Raw genomic sequence first — 21208 nt, 5'->3', positions numbered from 1 at the left:
TTTATTGCAGCACTTTTGTTGCCAAAGAAATTAAGTCACCAATTGAAAGTTGAAGGAAAGCAAAAGTGGGCTGCGTTTTCACTTTTGCCAGGCCCAACAGAAACAATTGCAGTCAATTCGTTTGGCCATTTGCATGCTGACCAATAAATAACCGAAACAGAAACGTGGCCGAAAAAGAGCTTTTAGAACTGCAGCTGCAAACAATGCGAGTTCCAGCACGTGCACCAACTCGAGCATGAAGAGAGAGAGAGAGGGTAGGGGAAAGATGGCTGTTACTTTATTCAACTTTGTGGCTAATGGAATGAGCACGAATCAGGCAGAATTTCGAAATGATTTCTATTTAGAATTGTCGAGTTCAATTGTTTTCATAAACTAATTGGCATTTATTTTTCTCTCTCTGCTTTCAGTGTGATGTGAGTCGGATCGAATAGCCGCAAAGTAGACGCCATCAAAGGTAAGCACCAATAGATTTGCGGCATTAAAGAGCAATTAAATGAACGCCCACTCCCACGATGAATACAATTCACTTTTCAATCAAACGGCAAAACGGGGAGAAAGTGCACTCACACAACTCGCAACGTATAATTTGCCACTGGCCCACAACAAGTAGAACCCAAAATTAACGCCTAAACAGCTTCAGACGCAGACTCAGACTCAGACTCAGACTGAGACTCAGGCCTTTCAGCATTATTATGGCAATCAAGTGATGAGGGCACCATTTTAATTACAATATAGTAGTATATGAGGCACAAGTCTGAAGTTATTTGAGAGTTTTTTGAGCGGCTGCTGCTGCTTCTACGAAAAATCGGGGTCAAGTTTGGAGCACACGAAGCAGAACATACAGAGATGATGATTTTATTTTTGTTAGGTGAAACGAGAGCAAAAGCCAAGCGAAAGTTGAAAGTGACAACAATGCCGAAAAAGAATAAGCAATTGTGGCTACTTGCGTGTACATACTTTGCCACAAATTGTGGGCTCTTTAATTAAACAAATTATAAAGGCAAAGCTCAGGAGAGAGAGAGAGAGAGAGGAGAAAGAGGAGGGGAGTCTGCAGGTGAGTGACGCACATTCATAGCCAGCATGTTTTGTAGAGATCACATGACGCTGAGCCGAGCACTTAAGAACTAACTGTGCTTGGCAACAGTTAAGATTTTGGCATTGAATTGGACACTTCAGCCTTACAGCTGAATGCAAGTTCGTTGCTTAAGTCATTCGTTTCTGCGACCTTATCATTCTATGACTGTGACGAGTCGCAGTCGCTGTTGCAGTCGCTGTCGCTGTCGCTGCTGCAGTTGTTGTTGTTGCAGTTTGTTGCGTCTGTGCGTGGACGTCTAGCCCCAGCTTGATCTTGGCCTGGCTTGCGCCTGGCACCGTTACAAGTCTCAGGCTATAAGTCTCAGACCCGTCACTTGCAGCGCTTCATTAAAATGTCTGCCTTAGCCAAATGGTTTTTGAAATTGAAACGTCTATGCGGCTGCAACGTCTCTGCACAAATGCATCTTCGTCTGCTGCGGCTGCAACGTCATCGTCTCTCCTCTCTTCGTCCCCGTTGCCGTCATCTTTGTCGTCATCATCATCAACCGCCGGCGGCGGCAACTGTTGAGCTTATCTGGCAGACGAACGCATCAAGCGCTCGCACTTGGCTTTGGGGCGATGCCAAGGCCCGCGCGCGTCTGTCTGACTCTTAGCCACAGTCTGAGCCCGATCATGGTTGCTCTTTTGTGGTCGACAACGTTGCTGCCACCAGCGCACAATTTTCAATTTGCCAATTGTAGCAGTAAACTTTATAGCTGTTTTTTCCCCACTTTTTATTTTAGCTTACTTCTTCTTTAACTTATCTACTCTTCCCTTTTGCTCGCCTCCTCCTCAATTGGCAGTTCGGGTGTACCGTTAGTTTGGTGTGCATGTGATTGGCCTTAGGTGTTGGCCATTTATGTACTTACCTGTGTGTCTGCCCCACCTGCTCCACATGTGTGTGTGTGTGTGAATGCGAGATACCACAATATAAAACTGTATGTGTGTTGGGCTCACTAAATTGCGACAATTGGTTAGACCATTAGCCAAACTATCTGTCTGACTGAATGACAGACAGGCTGACCAGTAAGTGTGGGCGTGGCCACCGCAATTCCAACTTCTTGCTTTCGGCCCGTACATAATAATTTGTGCAGGAATTCTGGCATGAAATGACGATCATATTTTAATGTAATAAGCTAATAAGCGGTGAATGCCCTCAGAGACAATTTACTGATTGAGGGGTTGACACAATCATGCAACGAGGCATGCAACAAATGATGTGATTAATTTTAAGGAAATGTCAGAAAACATTTGCATGCAAATTGCAGCTCATTCAAGCAGACACGTTATTAATTATACGCGTAGTTATGTTGTTAGCAAATTTATACTTAAACAATATATCGAATTAGTTAAATAAATATAAGTATACTTATTAGGCAACCCTCGTTGCATACTCATGCGGTTGTCTAGCCCCGGCTGGAGATTTATTTTGATCAATTTATGTGGCATATAAATTGGAATTGACAGGCGGTGGCAGCTGCAGAAAACTTCTAATGAATTGCGTTGCATTTTGCGTAACTGCGGCACTTTGTGGCACAAAGCGCGTGCAACATTGTCTGGCCATTAGTTGTTGGCTGCGTAATTCGAAACAAAAGAGCGCTGAAATACACAATCGCACACATAGTTGGCAATTCATTAGGCACACGCTGGGTTGCATGATTCTTGCAATTTGCAACAAAATATTTTGAGCAAACATGACCCAATTTTTGTTTTATTATTATTGTGTTGCGGATTTGACCAGCAACAGCAACAATAACAACAACAGCGATAACACATGTGCAACAGAGAACCCCAAAAGCCAGCAGGGCGTCGCATGGGTGTGCGTGTGTGTGCGTGTGTTTGTGTGCGGCACGAGTTCAAAGTGAAATTCATAATGGAAACGCAGCGCGCCCTCAAACTCTCGAGACTCAATCGACTTGAAATTCACATGGCCGCAATTTGTTCTTGCCATTCGTTGTTGTTATTGTTGTTGTGTTTCAGAACCTAATCAACACATCATCAATAACAGTGGGAAATCATTTGTTCTATGTGTACATTATGTTTTCTGTCCATCTGTCTGTCCATCCATTCGACTGTCTGACAGCAGCACACTGATCTGAGCTCTATTGGAGCCGCGACTTTGCCCGCCGTGTGGGAGATTAATCACACACGGGGCCATAGGCTCAAGCGTGAAATGCAAACAAACAAACAGTCAGACAGACAGAGAGACAGTTGGACAGCTAAGTTTCTGGACAGCTGGACGTTGATTATACACAGCACTTCGCATTTGAAAACTTAATGAAAGCAGGCAAATGTCTGTGGCTTTTCATTTGCTTTTTTTTTTCTATACTTACTTGATTTTTCTCTTCGTATATGTGTGTGTGTGTGCAGTGACCCGGCACGCCCACTCATCCTGGGTTGACCGCCCACTATGTCAGCGCCTGGCAATTTGATTGCCACTGTGTGTGGGCGATCTGCTGTTTTGCCTCTGACTGGGCCCCGCCCACACACCGCCTGCTGCAATTGATGCTCGCAATTATCTAAAGCCGCGCGCAAACAATGCGCAAATTAAATGCAATAAACAAAATACAGGGTGGTGCAGCGGTGGTTGGGCGACGCTGGTGGTGGTAAACGAGTGCAATGTAAATATTTTATGTTACAATTTGTAGCGTTGATTTGTTGCATATTACACATAAAATAAGAAGGAAAGAAAATCGAACGAACGGGCCACAAAAAATAGAAAAACCGCAGCCAGCCGCAGGCTACGTGGTCTGCAGAGCGAACCATTGATGTTGTGGTGCAATTAGCTGGTGGTTTGCTCATATTTTGCAGCTAACTTGCCGCGGCGGACAGTTCGTTACAGCATCGCCATTTGGAGCGCCGCTCCCGTAATTTGCTCATAAAAGCGCCTAATAGACACACAGTCAATGTATCTGTGAGTGTGTTGTGTGTTGTGTGGTGTGCGGTGGCTACGCTTTGGTTTTTGGGTGGTGCTATGCTCCGCTAACCGAATGCCAAATTAGCCAAGTGACTGCAGTCGTTGACCGTAACACGCGCCACATTCTGGGGCGCGGCTATAACTTTACAGATCTGCCTGGAACCAAATCCATATCCAAAGGCGACCTTAACCCATTGAGAACCATATCGTATTGTTTTATTCATTATCACAACGATTTGCTTGAAATTATAACAGCTTTACACTATTCACGATTTTTATTACTGTTTATATCAGTTACTCATAGGATAGTTGAGTATTATACCCAAATATAAATTTCTATTATTTTAGTTTTTTAATATATTATTATTTGGTTTTCTGAGAACGGACAGCGGGAATCGCATAGTCGAGCACACTCAACTGTAGCTTACTTGCTTGTTTATTTTTAACTTTTCTCTCATTAAATTCTTTACGTTTAATTCAATTCCACTATTATTCTCGCTTGCATCATCGGTTCATTCTTTGTGTTAATTGTTTTTAACAAAGTTTCTTTTATTTTTATCATGAAGTGGTTTTGCTCGTGAGTTGACCGCAAAATATTATTAAAATCATTCAGACAAATCTGTGATCATTATCAAATATTTGCAGTCATAAATTGTCAGCAACTGCAAAGCATTATTTTATATTTTTGTTTTTGTTTTTTCCTTGATTAATCTTCAACTTATCATTTGCAATTTATGCTAAATGTTTGTTTGCATTGAGCAATTCACAGTTTAATCTTTTTTGCTGTTGTTGTCATAAATATTTCTTTTGTTTGCGTTGCATTTTGTTTATCGCAGATATTACGCAACTTTTGTGAGATATTCTTATTATATTATTCTGAGGAATCTGGGGCTTAACAGTCATCAGTTTTATCATCTGCCATCCTCCAGTTGATCATCGACGAATCACAAAAATCTTGTAAGCGACCTTCGAAGCGCATTTGGTTTTTTCTTTTTTTTGGCTTTAATGCTCAGCTTTTGGTAGAATTCATTTGACTTGTCATTGTTTTTTTATTGTTGCTAGCATTGTTGGTGTTGTTGTATAAATTCATGCATTTATTCATGCGCTCATTGCCTCAATTAATGCGACATTGAACGCAATTTGTCGTTTGTCATTAATCTTCTTTTCATTTTCATTTGGCCAGTCGCGCCTTTTGCGTATGCGGCCAAAAACAAATTTTAGGCCGCCACAATTTTGGCATTTTCTTTTTGTATATGCGTTCAACACGTAATTTCAGTATCTTTTATTACGGCAGGAAATCCCATGTCGTTGTCAATGTGCAAACGAATTTATCAGAAGAGACGAACCTGGAAATTGTCTAACTTATTTTCGTGCTGAAAATTAAGATTAATTAGTTGCAGTTTAACTTGTCTACGAATGATATTAACGACAAGCCTTTTCGTGCAATTTTATTCAAGTGATTCATCATACTCGATGCACACTGTGCGCTCGCTGTCCTGTGTGTGTGTGTGTGTGCTGTGTGGTGACAAAAGACTTTTGGCTCTTTGGCTTTGTCTGGCTAATAGAGTGCAAAGCCAAACCGACGCACTTGCTCTGAATCTTGTGCATTCAACGCAAGTAGAGTTCAATTCGGTTCAGTTCAGTTCAGGCCCAGGGCCAGTCTCAGTCTTAGGCTCAGGCTGAGGCTGAGGCTGAGATATCATGGCCACAACTACAGCGTGGGCTGTTTAAGTCGCTGGCTTTGGCTTTGGCCCCTGGGGACAGGGCGTGCCCTGGCCCACATGAGCGCTTTATGCGGCCACATTGCCAAGCTCCTTTGTTATCAATTCAAGTGGAACGTATTACGTGCATTAGTATCCTTTTGCTCGAGCTGACTAGCTGCCTGACTGGCTTGCTGGCTTGCTTGCTCTCTGTCTGCCTTTTGTGTATCTTGGCCCTACTATCGTGGGGTGCTGCGTATTTATTTCACTGTGTCAAGTTCTTTTGTGTCGACCTGCAAGATTTATGACACTTTTGTTTAAGCCAACGAAAAGCTTTTAAACGTCGCAAAAGAGTGGAGGAGGAGGACGTGGAGCAGAAGGAGGAGGAGGAGTGTAAAAGAGACTCAGTCATGCAAAATCAATGGCGATGCTTATCAGAATTGTTTGGCGTGGAGCTTTGTAGCTTGGCTCTCTCTCACTCTCGATGCTTGGCAGCTTGTCATAATTTTTGTGAAGAGCGCTTGGCTTAATTTGGTGCGAGTGAAAGACTTGTGCTACCCACTGTAGTAGTGTCGTTGTGTAGTGTAGCAGCGGCAGCAACTCGACACTAGATTGAGATAAGTTGTGCTGCTGCTGCTGCTGTAGTTGTGTTCTGTTGGATGATTTATGCTTGGCACGCTTATTGAAAAGCCATAAAACCGCTGCTGCTGCTTGCCAGCTTCGAAGTACTTCGAAGGAACGGGGTCATCAGCTGATAGCATTTGATTTATACGAACCGCATTTGACATAAATATTTTATCTGGCACTGCACAACGCGTCGTATGAGTGACATTAGCCGAAAAACCGAGAAGCAAAGCCAATGCAAAGTCAACTAACAAGCAGCCCACTACTAACAGTTCGTTAACAGAAAAAAACAACAGTTAGCCTTTTGCATACACACTGATAAGGCGCACAACAATAAGCAGCAGTGACAGCAACAGCAGCAACGGCAGCAGCAGCAGCAGCAGCAGAAGTTGGACTTGCAACCTGTCCCGTTCCGTATGTGGCACCCACCCAACCAAAGTCATTCTCCCCCCAAACCCATTGCAGAGATGGCAGATGCCTCAGCTAACTCGTGTCTGGCCGCGGCATATACTTAACAGTAAAATAAATATTTTACTATAAATCATGCATTAGAGTCGGCAGCGGGCTGGCTGCCTGCCTTGTTACCTGTCACATGTTGCCAGGCCATCAACAGCGCTCACACAGAGCGAGAGAGAAAAAGAGACAGAGACAGGGCAGAATGTGGCAGGATGTGAGCGGCGGTGCGGGGCGGGGAGAGGAGACAGGGGCATCTCACGACTTTTGCCAACGCTCGGAAGTAACACACATTTAGCGCTCGAGCAGCCCAAAAATATTCGCTAAAGAGCAGAGCCAGTTAGACAAGCAGCTAGTATGCTAGACAGACAGCCAACGGGGGATTAGGCAGCCACAAAAACGACTTTAGGAGAGGGGAATGCGGAGCAGAGGGACAACGGACAGGTAGCCAGGCAGCCAAGCAGCCTGTGCCAAGAAGACAGCCAGGATTGCTGTAGCACAAACGTTTTGCATATGCTGCAGTCGGTGCTGGCAATTAGGCTAAAAAACAGCTAAATGAATGAGCCACAAGTTAGCAGTAGAAATACCAAATTGATGTCTAGCTAAAATTCTCACAAACTGTAAATGAATTAAAATCTTAAGTTGTTTTTACATTATTTTATTAAATATTATTTATTTTTATTAATTTCTATGTTATTATTATTATTTCTATTAAACAATTTCCCATTATTTCTAGCTTCTTTGTTATTATTATAATAGTTTTATTTAGCTGTATTCGCTGTAAAATAGCTAAAGTCCGCGCAGCACTGACAGCTCTGTGGCTGTTTGTGTAGCTGGAGACAACATTTTGCATTTGGAGGGAAATGTTTAAAAATAAATTGCAAGCGATATATTTGATATTTCATTTAATTTATTTATGCGCCGCATTGCAACTGCCTCGCACACCAAACAGACACAACAAATGGAAAACATAGTCAACATTATTACGTATACGACATGTGTGTATGCATGCTGCAACGGCATTTCCCAAAAGGCAACGCAGCCAGCAAACAACAACAACAACAGCAGCAAAATAAAGCCAATGGTCAAGGCAGTCTCACTTGCAGTCAACTGCACCTCTTGATCACCTTCCTCTCTCCCCGTTTCGTTGCCATGTTCGTCTCAGCCTCGTAATCGATGAGTTGCTGCGCATTTGGTCAATAAACGCATTTCTGTCATTTTTTCGCAGCGCAAAATTTATGGCGTGACTTTGGCTCTAACTCGGACTATTGGCAACTCGATGTTGCAGTTGTGGCCGAGACAGCGCCTTAGACTGCGACTGTCGCTAGGCCTGGCGGCGTCTTGCCAAATGCCATTTTCATTTGACTTTGACATTAATTTGTGGCCGCACTTTGCCTTAACCAGGAAGTCGCGCCGCGTCGGCATTGCGCAAATATTTATACATTAGATGATTTAAAGAGCATTGCACTCGTACTCAAAGCACTCGTACTTAAATCACAACGAACAACAACAACAGGAACAACAACAACAAAATGCTAAATAAAAACCAAAGTACAATCCCAAAAAAAAGCTAGCTACAGTGGGCACTGAATGTCTGCTCCAGTTGCATAAGCAAATACGTTTGCCAAAGATGGGAAAGATAGCGAGATAGCAAAGCAGCAAAAGTTGTCAGGAATGTAAATGAAATGTCTATAGATTTCGGGGCGCAAAACAAAAGAAATTCTTTGGTTATGGTTTTTGGCCCATTGTCAGTCAGTATGGATGTTGTTAACAAGCAGTAGCCAGGAGAACAGAAGCCAAAGTCATGGCCAATGCGTGCGAAATGATGAGAACGTGCTCGATGGTCAGGGATCGAGATGGGCAGCCGCTTGAATGTTTGGTTGCTTGTCTAGGACACTGCTAACTGAAAACTGGAAACTGAAAACTGGCAACTGAGTACTGGGTGCATTGTCATCATTATTTGTGACAGCGGCATTGGGTTATTTATGGGTCTTTGGGTGAGACAACGGCGTTTTGTGACAAACCGCTTTACCGGTAAATCGGTAAATCACAAATCTGCCTGCCACTGTGGCTAGCGGCTGGCTGCCGGCTGACTGTTGCTGGTTGCTGGTTGCATGCAGCCACAGCATTGGCAACTAACAAGTGCGCAAAGTTGTGCCTGCCTTTTGTGGGCAAACTGACAACGAGAGGGTTTATTAAATTTATGCAAATTTTATTTATAAACGACAAGCCAGACTCTGGCATCTATGATGATGCCCCCAAAATATCATTCCCAACTGCAGCGGCAGCAGCAGTTCATCCAATATGCCCAAATCCTACGTCTTGTGCCTTGTGGCAGCTCATGTGTGCAATTCTGTTTTGACTGGCATCTGATGCTGTATGGTTTTTGCTCTTTTATGATTTTTGATTTAGTTTGAAGCTGATTGGTTTCGCAGACATCGCATCCACATCCACATCCACATCCAAGTCGCTGACATGGCGCGGGCGTTGCTCAGTTGCCATGTGAGTTGGCTGGCTGGTTGCTTGGTTGGTTGGTTGACTGGCATGTCTTTATTATAAGCCTGTTGCCGCAAGCCAACAACAGGCATTTACAATGCCTTGATTTATATGCTAAAGAGCAGCGTTCGACGTGGAGCATGGAGCATGGAGTTTGGGGCATGCATCAGCCGCTGGCAATGTTGTGTCACTTGGTAGGCAAGAATTGAATTGACAGCAGCAGCCAAAGGAAAGCGGGAGGCGGGCGGGTTAGTGACCCAAATAAGTACTCAAGTGTTTGTCATTAATCAATGGCAAATTAACTTGCCAATTCTCTCGGTTTAGGCCTGGCTAACTAATGGGCTAGCGCGGCCAAATGCCTCAACACAGCGTGCGGCATATTAAATATTAATTTTTAATTAAGTTTCCACTGCGGGCAAAAATACCCACAACATCGCAACAGCAGCAGCGGCAGCAACAGAAACAGCAACAGCGGCAGTCGCAACACACAACACAAAAGCGGAAACAAAGTCGAAAAAAAGCCTGTCATAATTTTAATTGTAAACTGGGTCGAAGAGCTCGAAACGAGAGTTGATTAATTTGTATCTGGAAATCAATTTGAAGCCTGCAATGTGTTGAAAAGGTATTCATTAAAAATACATAACAATACAAATACAAGGGACACACACATACACACACTCATGTGTTGTGGCCCCAGCCCCAAAATAATTGCGAACCATTGCGGGGGGTGTGCAACATGGGGCAACATACTTTGTACACACATACGAAAAAAGGGCGCGAGATTAAAAAATAACAAGCTTAAAAATGCGCATAAATAAGCCAAAATAAAAAGAAGAAAATCAAATTTAAATCACACACACACGCGCACACACACAAACACATACACATGAATGCAGTGCAGCAGGGCGTGGCGTATGATGCGATTTAGTTGAAAGGAATTTGGCAATTTGCCTAATGGAATATGCGCAACCAATCAGCAAATCAATTGGCTTAAAATAATGCCAAAAAGGTTTCCAAATTATTTATTGCAATTTATCAAACAACTGCGACTCATAAAATGCTTGAAAAGTGGATTAAGTATGCCATAAATGAGGAGCGAGGAATCCCAGCTTGATTTTGGCACTCAGCATTATGCTATAAATATTTTAAAAGCTAAGTCAATTTCATTTTATTCTATGCGAAATATATAAATAACTATACAACTTTGTTATATAAAATCTTTGATTTATCTCCCTCACCCACAAAAAAGCATAACAATAATCAAATTGATATAGCTTTCTTTAGCTGAATTCGATATACATCAAAATATTTATGGCAAATCAATAGCATTCGAGCGCACTCGAATTTTGATGGAAAGTAAACGGTGAACACTTGGGGGCAGCACTTAACCCATTGTGGCCCGCAATTGTTTGCTCATGTGACAGTTGGCTGTCAGAAATTTGACACTTTCACTGGCCAAAAATTGATGGACATCGATATAAGCGCAGACAGCGATACAGTGCCTACCTACCCGGTGGCCCCAGCTGCTCTTTCGTTTGATTTGATTTGATTCGATTTGACTTCGACTTGGAGTTTGGAGTATGAGTTTGAGTTGAAGTTGATTTCAAGTTGATTTCGTTTTGTGCCGTTTGCCAAGAGAACCAAGTTAATGACCTTTTTGTAACGTTTTCCATCACTTGTGGTTATTGTTGTTGTTGCGGTGTGGCACGCCCCTAGCTCTGTTGCACGCCCACTCGACGCGTTCGCTTTGCGCTTTTATGTTGTTTTTTTTGGTTTTTTTTTTTGCCAATTTAACACCTTTCTATTCTGCGTCTGACTCTGCGCTGCCTTTTACCGCGCTCGCATATGGCCCAAGTGAAGTCGAAGAGTCGAACTGAGTCGCTGCGAGTCAATAAGCCAACATCTGCCTCTTGGCCGTTACAATTCAATTGTTACAAATTAACTGGCCGCACTAATGTTTCACGCTTGCTTAGCCATAACTTCAAGTAGGCTGAGGTTGAGGCTGATGTTGAGGTTTATGTTTGAGCTTTGCGTTTCATATTGATTGTGTTGTTGTGCGCTATCTGCATCTTTTTTGTTTTCTTTTTGGCTGCCACTCGTGGGTGCCGGGCAGACGTTGTGGCAGCCGCAGAAACCACTGACACACTGCCCTTTGCCACCATCGACATTGCCGTACGCCCCGTTTATGGCGTCTGCCTTCGTTGCCACCCCTCTTCTGGCTGCCCCTCGCCCTCATTTACATCCGCATTGTTTGGCATCTCATCCATGAAATTTATAGCTTGGCCATCGAGTGAAAGGTGGCCAAGAAAAAGACTCACTCACTTGCAAGATGGTCTGAATGTTGGCCTGGCAATCGGACTACCGCCAGTAAATTTCAATTTATGTTTTATTTAAGTCGTACATGCCAAAATGTTTGTTCTCCCACGCTGCTAATTAATATACAAATTACGTAGCTAATCAGCCGCAGCCGTAGCCGAATGTCGAATTCGGAGTCGCAGTCGAGTGTGGCGTGTGGCACTGCTGCATGCAAATGTATGCGGCAATTGGCCCCAAAAACAAAGCCAAGTCTTTGTTGTCGTCGTCGCTGTTGCTGTTGCTGTTGTGCCGAAGCCACACCCTACACAATTGGGGCTTGGGATGGATGATTAATGTGCCGCGACAGCCAAGGACAAGCCTTGGCGGCAGGATTTCAGCTTGAGGCAGCTTAGTCACCTCAGCGACATCGACAGCGACGACAATGACGACGACAGCGACAGCGGTATCGTATTCACATTTGTATTCGTATTCGTATTCGTACTCGTATTCGTATTCACATTTGCAGCATTCACAGATATAAATTCAAATTGTGTCAATTACATCGCTGCGGCTGCTTATCGACGACAGCCACTGACAAACTGCCCGGCAATAGTTGCAGCAGTTGAAGTCGCTGTCGCTGTGGCTGTTTCTGTTGCAGTTGCAGTTGCACTTGGAGCTGTTCAGCTTGACAAAGCTGCACCGGCAACGACAACTGCAATGGCAGCAGGCAACAGGCAACAGTCAGCAGGCAAACGGCAACTGCAAAGCCTAAACCAAAACGCCATTGGTTTCCATTTCGACTTTGCCATTTTGCCTGACATGTCTGCAAGTTGAAGTTGTCGTCGTGTCAGTAAAGGAAATAGATTTCCACTTTAGTTAACGTTGACTTTTCCTCGATAGACGAGAGTTGTATCATCAATTATTAAGAATATTCTTATCTAATGTTTGCTAATTAAAGTAATCTTCTTAAGTGTTGGACGTTTATTAGTCTGTCACTTGACAATAAATGAAGTTGAAATACAACTTGAGGTAATTTAATATATTTATTTATAAAAATTATAATGTAATCAAAATTCGTTTAAATATATTATTTAAATATACTATAAAATACTTAAATATACCAAAAATACTGAAGTATGCCATACGCTACATTTAGTATATTGATTACTACATATTATTCAAATTATACTACAGTATAAAACATTATCAAATTTAATTTATATTCGACAAATGAATGTAAATAAATAAAAGCAAAATATGATTTACTTTTTTCTGAATTATATTTCTCAGTAAATTCTTAAAGACAGTGTTGTTAGGTCAGTTATAAAAACCAAATCAATCATCTATCTTTCGAGTTCTTGTTAATAAATGTATATAAATAATTTTTTAACAAAATTTAAAAATAACTGGAAATTAAATACAACAATATTTTAATTACTTTTCTCAAGATGCCAACTCTAAAGTCCGCAGAAGTGTATTAACAACCCTCGCATGTTGCTCACTTACTTGCCTATATACTCCAACATATAGATCAATGTTTATGAACGCAGGTTTTTCATTTTAATGTCAGACATTATCCGCCCTGCGGCTAGCTGCGATCTGTTCTAATTGGTTTATAGATTTGTCTGCTCGATTTCCCTCGCTCGAACGCTTTGCCAATTGCTTTATTAATGGCCACTTGGACCACAACTGCGACTGCGAGTGGACCCTGGGTTAATGTCATCCGTGGCCACGGGGCACACACAGTGTGGCAAAAGAGACAAGTAAAAGTTATACGGCCCGAAGTATGTCACGGAAATGACTTAGTTAAAATGCGTGCAGCTGCTGGCAAAGGGGGGAGGAGACTGAGGTGTGGCAAGGTGTGCTATGCTGTGGTGTGGCATGCTGTGGTGCCGAGTGTAAGGTTGGATATATGTATCTGCATTAATAAACAGCAAAATAGAAATCGAAACGAGGCCCTGCAGCATCTTGGCCTCACATGGGCATTGCCAAGACACCAGCTACAAAACAGGAGAGAGAAGAACAACAGCAACTGCAACAGCAACAGCAAAAGCAACAACATCAAGAGTCAAGGCACATCCTTTAATGGCAGTCCGCGTTCGTCCGTCAGCATGTTCTGTCCGTCGTCCGCCGCCCGCCTGTCGCGTCTACTGCGTCAGTCAGTCAACGAAGCGAGGCCAGCAACAACAATTGTTGCTCTTGCGATGTTGCTGTTGCTGTTGTTGCCCACTTGAACATGTAGTGCAGTCATCGTCGCGCATTTTAAGAGCCTCCAACTAAATGCAGCGCTCAACACGGCGACTTGGCAAGGACCGATGCAAAGACCGAGAAGTGAGCACACTGCCTAGACAGGCCACAAGACACGACAGCAACAACAACTGCACAACAGCAACATCAGCGACAATAGCAACAGCAACAATAAAGGCAACAACTGCAACAGACGCATCGTCAAACATATAGGCTATGTGCTATAACTCATTAATATTAAATGCTGCAGGCAAGACAAGCCCCTTAGTCACACACACTCACACACACACTCACACACACGCTCAACAAATTCTCACATGCATGTGCTGAAAAAATTTATGCGCATTTTGTTTCAATTTCATACACACGTGACTTGTAAATTATCCATTGATGTGGCAAAAGGGGCAAGGACCAAAACGAAAAGAAGGATAGAGACAGCAAGTGAGGAGTGGGAGAGAGAGAAGAGAATACGTTGCAGAACAGGATGTTGCTGTGGCAGTCAGTCTTCAATCGGCGACGATTTCTTGCAGTTCGCTAACGATAATTGCCCAGACAAAAAAAAAGCGAATGTCGCAAATGCCACGCCCACAGATGCAGCGTGATACAAATGTGGCATGCAAATCTGCTGTATGCAATAAATATTTTTTGCGCTCTCTTGTTGTTGTTCTTGTTGCTGTTGCTGTTGTTGTTGCGTGCTGCGCCAGCCAGAAAAAAAAGCAAAATAAAGACAAGCGAAACAAAAACAAAAATTATGTCAGACAGAAAGCAAAAGTTAAACGAGAACTGCGACAACAGAGCCCGAAAAAAATAAATGTGTACGGTAAAAAAGTGAAAATTATGACACATTTCGGGCAACGTGTGAAAGCCAGACCATAAATACACATATTAGCCTCATTTTGGGTCACAGCTATAGTTAGATATATATATATATATATAAGTGTATATATAAAAATTGTTTGTGTGTGGCAGGCGTTGGAGTCGCATATTTTTTGGTTTTTTTGCTGTCAACGTTGACGTTCTCATAGTGTAATTATGCCTAATTACCTGTGTCAACAGCAAAGTCGCAGCTGAGTCTGAGGCATAAATGGAAGTTAGAGCTGGAGTTGGAGTTGCAGTTGGATTATTTTGACAGATTTCACTCAAATATGTGCAGGAAATGTTAAATCTCCAACAACGCATGCTTCATTTCCATTGTTGTGACTGACTGACTGACTGGCAGACGTATTTGTAGGTGCTCTTAAGGTTTCCTCTGGTAATTATTTGCATGCAACATTCGTCTGGGACTCATGTAAGTCATTTTGTGGTCAACATTAAGGCCTAGCCCCTGCCCCTGCCCCTGCTCCAAAAGCTAAAATTACTCGACAACAACAAAACTACACGACAGACATAGCATAATATTCTGGCCTGGCCGAAAAAGCGACCACGACCAGCGACCAGCCTGAAGAAGACGCAACACGTTAATAACAACAACAACGTCAACAACAGCACAGCATAAAATACTTCAACTTGGCCAAGTTGTTGTAACCCAAGCGGATCTCTCAGTTCTCAGCTCTCGATTCTCAGTTCTCATCTGCCTTGGCAGCGTCTGCGTTTGCGTTTGTGTCTGCTTTTGCGTCTGCGGTTGATTTTTATGGTTTCATTAGTACTCCACATGCATGGTACATGGTCTATAGCTTTTGCTATATATCGTTGGCCATCGTGCCATCTCGCTTTCGACTGTGACGCGCATGCGTAGCCAACTTGCTTATTCTCTTCCAACTACAAATGCCATGTTGTTTGTCGTTTGCGGGTTGTTGTCGATGTTTTGATGTCGATGCCTGGCCAGTTAGTTCGTTGTTGGCCAGGCCTGAGAAAATTCTACTGACCCACAGAACTTTAACTTTTTGAGTGGCATTGTTCAATTTTACAACCAGCCAGCCAGCCAGTCAGCCCCGACGATCCAGCGCCACAGCAACGGCAACAGCAACAGCAAATAGCAGAAACAACAACGGCAGCGAGAAATTTCACAAGCCTTTTGGCCATTTTTCCACAATGGCTTTGTGCTGTGTGCGGTTATAGGTTTAGTTTGTCTATTGATGCCACCGATTAACTGCAGTCTTATCAGACCACAACTACCACAACAACAGCTCTGCTGCCTCAGCGCTGTGATTGGTGCAACACCAAGGCTTGCCGCATAAAACGAGCTCAAGACAAGTCGCCATGTATTGGCTATTAAATCTACCCTTGACGCACTGACCACACTGCTGAAAAGGCTAACAATTTGGCACAGATTGTTGTTTTGCTGTTTGTTTACAATTTCCCCTTCCCCCCCCTTCTCTACACCTCCCCCTCTATTTAACCCATTTAGCAGCAACCGCAAAGTTCGGGCAGCTGTAACTGGCAACTGTCAGTGCGACATATTTGAGCACTCGTTTTCAATAATTTGTGGCAGCCACAAACAAGGTGGGGCAGCAGCAGCAGTGGCAGCAGTGGCAGCAGCGGCAAGAAATTGCGGAAATTGCCAATCGAAATGGAAAACATTTTCATTATTTTGCCGCCGCTGCTGCTGTTGCTACTTCGGCCATAAACATGTTGCATGCCCCGGCCTTGCCCTGGCCCCTTGTCTTGCCACTTGCCTGCCCAGGTGGGTGTTCTTCTATGTAAGTCTATGTGTATGTGTGTGTGTGTTGTACATGGGCCACAAATTTATAGCTTGCAACATAAATTCGCTGCCGCTGGAAAAGCATATTTCTGCTTCGCGAAATTGTCAACACGGAAAGTCTTTCCGACTAGTCGAACAATATTTTCGTTTTCAGTTTTGCCGTTTGTCCATTATTTCATTTTCATTTTTACAATATTTTTTTATAGCATGCTAGACGGGGGCCTGACATTGCCATTGATTTATCACAATTGCCGTCAAGTGCTATAAACAAGAAATTTGTAATTAATCGAGCCGCTGCGGCGCCGCCGCCTGATGGCTTATAACTTGTGGCAGCCACATAAATACGAACCGCAAAAGGCATTTGAGCTTATAGCATTTTGGCTGCGTCTTTGATTGCATGTCAGCGCCTAGTTTCTAAGACGCGTCCTGCGGCCCATAAAGAACATGATTTGTGTCTTGGCTGCAGGATGTGTTGCTGTTGTTGCTGCAAGTGCCACGACAAGCAGATGCTGCCACATGTGGCGAGCAGTGAGTGAGAGAGAGAGCCTGTGCGCCCCCTGCTGCCACGGCAATTAGAATTCAAGCACGCAGGACATAAGTCCTTCAATTTTAATTGGTGGCAACGATCAGCTTACCCTCTTGCTGCCACTCGATTTCAAATGTGCCAAAAAGGTGTGTCAATTGCGCATGGCGCACCCCGAGATTTATGTAATCCATGCAATATGCGCAACAACAACAACAACAACAGCAACTGGGTAGAAGGGGTCGGCAGTGGGAAGCGGGTAGCGGGGAGCGATGGGTAGTCAATGGCCGCAGCCATAAATATGTCAATATAAACAGGCAGACAACAAAAACGACACAACAACTGCAGCAATAACAACAGCCCAAAACATTTCAATAAAAATCAAAATCAATAGCAAATGTTTTTTTTCGGCAAACAATTGAGATGAGAACAACGAGCAGCAAATACCCTGCATAACACTCAGATGATGCAGCAATGAAGCTAAAACTATATACCCCATATTACGTATACGACGGGGTATGCAGCGCCGGACGCTATCAACTTTAATGCGCCTTTGTCTCGCTGCGTTGAATGTGTTATTTTTGTTAGGGCAGTTGAAGGGGTCGCTTGCGTTCAAAGGAAGGGGAAGGAGAAAGGGACGGGGACGGGGGACATTGTCAATTGCCTACAAATTGGCGCAACGTTCGTTCAGGCTGCGAATACATTTTTGACTACTTCCACTCATATTGTATCATAGCCACGGGGGTTGAGTAATCGCCATCGCCATCGCCAGCCAATCGAGCAATACAAACAGACGGCAGGCGGCTGGCGGCATATCGCACCAATCCATTGCCATCGAGTGTGCCCAGGTGTGCAACGCTGACGCAGCAGCAGCGGTGGCAAGCAGCAGTCAGCAGTCCGCCACTGCGACACAATATGTTGGTCATATGGAGAGACAGACCCCATTCTGTGGCATGACTATGACACTGCTGAAGGTGGCCCAGTGTGTGCTGTTGCTGTTGCTGTTGGTGGCGCCCCTACCTGGCCCAGGCAGCCAGCTAGCAAGGCAGCCGTTGTTGCATGACTCAGGTTCAAGTTGGCCGCATGACTTTCAGCGCCGCGCTGACACACAAAAATAAAATCAAATGGCAGGCGCTTATAAAAATTCGAGTAATACGAGAGCACCAGTAAAACACATACGAGTTCGAGTATTTGCGGCACTTTTATTAAAAATGCAACAGACAGGATGCTCCGGCTGAAAGCAAGGGCTGCTTCGAAGGGGAGCAGCGAGTGCAGATAAAGGGGCTGCGATACGCTGCCAGATTTCAGATTTCAAGCACGACAAAAGGGTTGCATAAACAATGGCTTAAAGGTCACACAAAAGGGGCCAAAAGCCATTCAACTTGAGCCAAAGCCAAAGCCAAACGCGACGCAGACTCCAAGAGCTTCCAAAACGAATAAAATAATAAATAGGCCAGAATATTCAGGTATTCAATTCGATAGTAAAGAATATAAATATAAAATAAAACTACATATATATGGGACAGAGAACAATGTTGTGCTAAAAAGTTAAAAGCTAAAAATAGTGTATAAATTGTTAGAGTTGAGATATAAGTAACAAGACGGATTAATAAATAAACAACTGGATTTGCACATGGATTAATGTGTCGAAAATTGGCAAACTCTACATTTCTTTGCTGTCAGATAATAAATTGATTGATAGAATGTTAGAACAATAAAAAGAGAAATGGGGAAATAATTTGTAATATATCTGAAAGCAATATAAATCTAAAAATTATGAATATGAAACTAATAGAGAATTTCGAACATAAAATACATATGAATGTATGTAGATAGCTGGAAATCAAACAGATTAAGGTCACTCATAAATATAGATAGATATTTTAACTTGACATTTACATTTCCCCTCTTTTATCTTCCACGTCGAATAAAGTCTACTGTGCAACATTCATATATATTTATGCGGCGTAAAGTTAACGTTCCTTTAGATTTATTACGCGAGTCAGCGAAGCATTCTGACCAAATTACGTTTCCACTGACCTACATACAATTAATTTGGCTAATGTAAAGAGTCGCCGAAACAAAACCGAATGTGAACGAAAATTGCCTAGACCAACAAAAGACAAAGTGAGACCCCCTCTGGGGGACATTTTGGTGTAGTATGTGTGTGTATATCTGTGGAGTAATGGGGGAGCTAGCTACCAGTAACCTACATGGCCAGCTGACTTGAATGAGTGTCAAAGCTATTTTGCGCTAATTGCCTTTTACGATTATTTTCACATTTGGACGAGCGAGCAACGCCCGCCGCGGCCGACAGTTGAAGTCCCCAGACTTCAGTAGAGCCCAAAACCTAGACCGAGATGGAGATGGAGTTGCTGCTGGCACACACTTAGGTGTACGCATGACTACACACACCAAGCACACTCACACACACTGAGTACACCGGGAACAGGCTTCATCCTCCCAACGTACATCGTCATCTCAGGCATCTGGTGGAGCTCAAGCTCTGAAGCATGCACGAGTGCGCCACATTACACAGACACATAGAGCAAAAGAAAAAAATAAAATAATAAAAAAAAGAGAGAGTACGAGAGATAGAGAGAGGGAGATACAACTGAGTGCAGCAAACGTGGCACGCAACATATTCGCTTATTAAATTGAATTAAATTTTTCGTACGTTTTATTTGCGGCACTTTTCGTGCGAGGTATGCGAGATGTGAGGCCGCTTTGGGTTAATGTCACAGCAACAACAACAACGATAACTGTGCAACCTCATATACGATAACAACAATAACAAACACACAACATACATATATTCAAAGGCGACTGGCGAATGCCATTGCGCTTAACTTTTGTTATTATGGTCAATTATAGCTAACGGCATTCGACGACGATTCAACGACTCTTCGACTCTACTCATGAGCCATGCCTTCAGCTCTTTGGCTTTTCCTCTATGCAGCGCCATATGCGACACAAGCTAAATATGAAATTGATGATGCCACGTAATTTGTGGGCGTGCCTCAACGCCACCCCTAGCAGCTAAGCCAACGTCAACTGACCCAGTTAAGAGAGCACATAGTGAGTGCGGTCTCTATGGCCCAAACGACACGTGCATGCTTCATGTGACCCAGCTAGAGCAATTTACCTATGATTTAACCATGATTAATAATTTTTCAATAATTGTGCAATGACCTTGCCCAAAGAGACGGCGAGCCGGAAAGAAAAGCCCATACTTAGAGCCATTAATTGACTTTTAAGCAGCAAACAAATCGCTCAAAAATAAAATACCGAGAACCTCAATAAGAAAAAAGCCATTGGGTTAAATAAACGAATAGTGAAATACACTATGGAAATATTTAACAAGTAAGAAAGCCACATTCGAGTGAATAAAATCATAACTTTGCGGTAGTTTTCTTAATGTATACTAAATACTATAGCGCCAAAATACTAATATACCGAATCCCATATTTGAAATATCGTTAAAGTACTACATTTGAAATATACCATAAAGCTGAGAATATACCAGAAGTATTTCTTAAATAACATCTACAATTCTTATGCAATTTTATTTATTTTATTTAACGATTTTCTTTAATTATAGCAGATTAGAGACTTAAGTATTCTCTCTCCCGCTTTACAGCAAATTCCAACTTCAGGCAACAACTTGACAAGATTGCGAATGCACAAGCAGAGAGTTAGTTTTCAACTTTCTCAGGGAATGACATCGAACAAGTTTTGCGCAAAACTTGTGAACAATTCGACTTAGCTGCGAGTGAGGGCATCATAGAAAATGATTTGAAAATGTTTGCTAGCTGTTATTCGCCTTTTGTACAACAGTTAATCATTGCTGGCAAAAGACTTGGCTGACTGACTGACTAACTGACTTGGCTGAGCGTATACTATATAGAGTTGGATAGATAGATATATAGATGTTGCTGCTCATCCACTCATCTGTTGCCCGTTGATGGCGATTGGCGCATGGCTATAAATAAACGGGCTCATTCTAAGCTTAGATTAATGTGTGTGCGCCTACAAAAACCAAAAAACTGAAAAAACATACATAGATAAATAATACTTGTACTTTTGATGGGGAAACATGTTTAAGAAGAGTACAAGCAGAAGCACAAGCATAAGCACATACCAAGATTTTAAATGAACAACAGCTGAACAGTTGAATGAATGCCAAGATTGCTGGGATCGCCGTCGAGTTGAGTTGAGTTGAGTACTGTGAGTACTTC

At 42.9% G+C, this 21208-nt stretch overlaps 1 protein-coding gene across 3 annotated transcripts in view; it reads left to right on the top strand.

Annotated features, from left to right (window-relative positions):
* The window catches only part of LOC133840869 (putative uncharacterized protein DDB_G0277255), a 96150-nt gene that overhangs the window by 43505 nt on the left and 31437 nt on the right, over positions 1-21208 (top strand). For all 3 annotated transcript variants that reach the window (XR_009894219.1, XR_009894218.1, XM_062272997.1), the window contains exon 4: positions 408-454. The gene's annotated coding sequence lies outside the window, so the exon portion shown is untranslated. The remainder of the gene's footprint in view (positions 1-407; positions 455-21208) is intronic.

Source organism: Drosophila sulfurigaster, chromosome 3, assembly GCF_023558435.1.
Source record: "Drosophila sulfurigaster albostrigata strain 15112-1811.04 chromosome 3, ASM2355843v2, whole genome shotgun sequence".
Lineage (NCBI taxonomy): Eukaryota > Metazoa > Arthropoda > Insecta > Diptera > Drosophilidae > Drosophila > Drosophila sulfurigaster.
The sequence above is the reverse complement of the archived record's forward strand: the minus strand, read 5'-3'. Positions and strand labels throughout refer to the sequence as shown.